Genomic DNA, 5,068 nt, shown 5'->3' with positions numbered 1-5,068 from the left:
GGGGGGGTTTGTGAAAGGTTTGCGTGGTGAATGCGGAAAAATTAAAATGAAATAAAATTAAAACGCAGATGTAAAAACGTAATTAAATTCAATTAAAACGAAATTAAATGCAACAACACATTTCACCATGCATAAAAATGAAATTAAAACAGTAAAAACGAAACTGCTACAGTAAATACGAAAATTCACGCTGAAACTAGACAGCTCTGACCTTTGCTCAATGTTTTACCCATAACTTTTTCTACAGAGCTCTAAATGAGATGAGGTTTTTTTTTTCCTGGAAAGTAGACTCAATTATCTTTCATGTGACATATAAAACGTAGCATTTGGACCTCTGGTATGGTTGCAGTTATTTTTTTAAAATCGAGTCCAGAGAGTGAAAATGCTAAGCCTAACACTATAACACAAATATCTAGCACAATTAAAATTGCTAATATGCATCACTAAATTAGAAACAACATAAAACCCAACTCCACAAATTTTATAAAATTAAATTAAAGGAAAAGAAATAAACAACACAAATTACCTTTAGCAATTAACCAAATTAACCTATGGCATCTACCAAATAAAATTAAAATTGCAATAGCCTAAAAACCCTATTTGCCGTGACATTCTCCAAAAGCAAATTAGATTGAAAGTATTTCCAAAATTCCTCCCTAGCCGTGACACATGCTGCAACATCCAACAACATTACCGTTCCTCTCTTTTCTCCAGCAAAATCACCGCATCAAGCATTCCATCCAGCATACCACTTCCTCAACTTAATAAAACTAATGCAGCAAAATGAAACGAACTTTGGAATGTGCTAAAAAAAATAAAACTTCAATGCTAAGTGCTAAATCAATTGAAGCAGCAAGTAAATCACCAAAATAAAATTAAAGAGCCCTACTTCATTCAACAAGGTCCCACCAACGTGAATGGAGCTTTCATCCAAAAGAGAAGTAAAATTCTTTTTTCCACTCATCCAAAATCAATCAACGTAAACATTGCTGTTGGAAAAGAAATGTTTTTCAAAAGCCAAGAAGGAGAATGACGGCTGAAAAAAAATGTAAAAGCACCAAGAAAAACGTAACAGCTTTTTGAACAAAATAATAGAATATTGAAAACTTCCTTCTTCATTCAACCACAATCAAAGAAAGCAAACATCAACATGGTCCCAGCTATCTAGAAGTTACAACTTTCTCCCCTCCAAAATAAACACTGCTGCCAAAAACTCAGGAGGTGTATATGACGGCTCCTCTCCTCTTTTTAATATCACTGCTGTTGCACTCATTCCCACCTAAGAACCAAATGCTTCTAAAGAAAAGCAAATTCTTCACGTTTCTCTTGAATTGAAATGGAAGGAGATGCTTAAAAATATCTCTGAACTGTTACGTTAGCCAAAATCAAAGGAAAATATATATTAAACAAAGAAACGGTGTTGAACTATGCTCAATAAAATTCATTCATCCAAAATCCAATACTTGAATCATGGTTTAAGCAAAGAAAATTCCTCCAAAAACGTTCCAGCAAGATATAAAAAATTGAGAATGTCTTGGCTGCACCCCCTTTGCAAAAATGCCGAGAGAGAGTCTTCAAAATGACGGCTCCTTTTTTTGTGATCCCTAGGACCATGTGTCCTAAAATGAGGTGGGGTCCACCCTAAAAATAAAAAGAAACCCTAGGGCAAGTGTCCTACAATTTTGGGCCCCACATAATTTTTTAACAATGGCCCAATATGCAAAGNTTTGTCCAAAAAGTTTAAACAATAAAAATTACAATACAATGAAATTTAAAATGTCTAATTTGAGAGTCTTCAATTTATTTTGTCTTCTCCGAATGTCCCAAATTGTGTTTCCAAAATTTTCCCTGAAAATAATAATGCAAATAATTAGCTCAGAAAATTCAAATTAATTAAAATTAGAAATTCCGGTCAAATTAAGCATAATTAGGAAAAACGAGAAAATACCGGACAATTAAGCACAATTCCCTGATTAATTTTAGCACAATAAACTAAGTGAAATCAATAAAATATCGACTCATCAAAATAGACCACACTTAGTCTTTTGCACTCTTGGGCAAAATCAAGACGCAAAACAGGGAACAGTTCAACGGACATCAGGGAATTGACACAGACTCAACACACAGAAAACAAAGACTGACAAGGAAAGAAACAAACAGAATTACAATCCTCAAGAAATCTGGACAAGGAAAAGGAAGTAGACAGTATCCAACACAGAATCAAAGAAAGCAGATACTCAGAGAAATCATCCAAGCAATTCAAAGTATGGCAAAATGATCAATCAGATCAAGAGGTGAATCAAAAGCAACAGAACCTCACAGATGCACACTGTCAGTGTTTCTCTCAAGTGTTTAGGGTAAACAGTGTCAACTCAATGTACTCAAGAAAACAAGCAACAAAAAGTCTTGGCAAGCCTCTAATATCAACACTCGAAACATATTCATGTTCAAATGAAAAGGTCTTTTATGGATGCAATGGGGTCAAGGAAAAGGGAGGATAACATATGGATGAGAAGCTACAAACCAAAGGAAATAGAGGAGCAATGGGGAATAAGTGAAAACACAGTCAAATCACACCCAAAACCCTCTAATTCAATCCTCTTCTTGACTCCATTATTCACAATTTTATTTATTTTATTTTTTTTTGCTTATTTTTTTTTCATCTTGTCTCTTTTCTTTTCTCTCTTTTCAAAACACAACTCTAAAAGACAAGATATACACAACATATTCTCAGAAACAAAAGCAAGAAGAGGAACCAACTAGCCAATTCATCTGAATCCCCAAGGAGACCACACTTATTCCCAAAACAATTCCAAAGCTCCAAAATTCCCTAAGGTTAAGGTAATCATGGTTTTTTTTCACTTAGGGCTAGTGTATCAGCTTCAAAACAAAGAAATGGGGGAAAGTATAGGCTCAAAGGGCCTATCAAAGGATCAAAACAGGGTAGGCTCATCTGGCTAGAGAGGTTCAACAACAAAACTGCCTTTATCACTTCCAAACATGCATATCAATCAAGAATTATCAACAAGAGTCAAGCCAAGGCATATGTGCAAGCAANCAAGAGACATATCACACACAAGAAAGAATATCAAGTGGCTCAAATCTCACACAGGGTAATTGTCACAATCAAATCACTCTCTCAAACATCATAATCATATTCCCAAGCAAAGAAGAGCAAGGATTTCCAATGAATCAGAGTATCAATGAAGTGAAGGAAAAACTGACAACCTAAACAAAGTTTAGAAATCAAGAGAAACATGCAAAACTGTACACAAAACACAACAAAAACTACCTAGAAAACAAAAAGTTTAACGCAGAAAACATAAACTAACAAAGAAAAATCAAAGTCTCCCCCAATAGACCACACTTAAACTACATAATGTCCTCAATGTGTCACAAACATAAGATCAGTAATCAAAACAAGCTACAGATCAAGGACAAGTGCAATAGAAGTGAGGAAAGGAGAAGAAGAAGGGAAAAGAAAACTCCCCTGATCATGGTGGCAGTTGCCAATTTTGGACTTTGAGGGAGATCTCTTCCACCACCGGATTCAGCAAGGAAGTCTTTAGGAGGAATTGCTTCAGTCTCCAAATTTGATCAAGCACGGAGATGTCCTCCACAACTGGATCTAAGAAGCAATGATTGTTGATGAGCTGATTCAGCTGGTGCCTATTGATGTTAAAGCTCTTGTGTATGCTTGCACCTTTGTTTTCCACTCTGGGTGCTTGTTGGTCAAATTCATGTGTACCTCCTGCAACATGGTTAGTGCACTGTGCCTCCACAGAAATAACATGCAGGGGTATCACGCCCAATCTCAGTGTAACAAGCTGACCCTCAGATATACCCTCAGAACATGAATCAAGTTTAGAAATAGAAACAATGTCAATCACAGATTCAGATTCATGTTCAGTGCATGGAGAACAAACATTTAGATGCGATAACACAAAGTGGTTCTCATCATGAAAAGAGGGGGAATGAAAATCAAAAGCATGCTCATCAATATCATCAACATCAACATACCTATCAACAACATAATCATCAACAACAGAATCAATAATAGGTATGTCTACCTCCACTTCCCTGAAAATTGGTTGAGTGATGGAAGATGAAGCTGGTCTACCTATCTCAAAAGTGGTACTTATGTCAGCCTGGTCCTCAAATTCTTCATCAATCTTCTCAGGTGCAAGACTGGGGACATAGGAGTGTGGGAAAGTAGGTGGCACAACACTAAGCTCATGACTCTGCTCCTCATCTCCTATGTGGATGGCATCAACATCATCTAGAAGCTGAACAACCTGAAATGGTGATTGCTCTGAAACTTGAGATTGTTCCTCAATGAGCTGAGTGGCCATCTGCCTCATCTGATTAGTAAAACTCTGAATGGAAGCTCTGGTCTCTTGCTGGAACTCCTGATATTGCATATTCTGAGCAGTCATCTATCTCAACAACTCCTTCAATGTAGGCTCAGAAGTAGTGTGAGGATGAGGAGTTGCTTGGACAGGCTCATGAGACTGCAGCTGTTGTGGCTCCTGGATAGGTGGAGGCATACAAGTACTCTGGAATGGTGGTTCTTGATATTGAAGCTGTGAAGTACCATACCATCCCAGGTCAGGATCATTCCACCCAGGATCTTTGCTATATGAATCAAAATGATTCTGAGTAGGGGAGAATCTATCCAAAAACAAATGCTTAAGATCTTCCAAATTGGTCCTGAATTCTAGTGGAAGATGAATAAGCCACTCCCATGTTGTNTCTTCTAATGAATGCGGAAATGCCCTTAAAAACATGTGATCATCAGGGACATGAAGAGGTTTCTTTGAAGAGCAAATGGTGTAGAACCACTACAAGAAAAAACGTCATTATCTACAACCCAAATCCGTATATAAGGCTCAAAATCCGTATATAATTTTTTATTATATACGGATTATATACGGACAAAAATCCGTATATAATACTGTCGTAGCTAGTATTATATACGGATAATCCGTATATAAATTACATACGGATAATCCGTATATAAATTACATACGGATAATCCGTATATAAATTACATACGGATAATCCGTAT

General features: G+C 36.5%; 1 pseudogene; it reads left to right on the top strand.

Moving 5' to 3' along the window:
• The window catches only part of LOC106770240, a 31,918-nt pseudogene that overhangs the window by 4,658 nt on the left and 22,192 nt on the right, over positions 1–5,068 (top strand).

Source organism: Vigna radiata, chromosome 8 (assembly GCF_000741045.1).
Source record: "Vigna radiata var. radiata cultivar VC1973A chromosome 8, Vradiata_ver6, whole genome shotgun sequence".
Lineage (NCBI taxonomy): Eukaryota > Viridiplantae > Streptophyta > Magnoliopsida > Fabales > Fabaceae > Vigna > Vigna radiata.
Note: the sequence above shows the minus strand (reverse complement) of the source record. Positions and strands in the feature narration are given on the sequence as shown.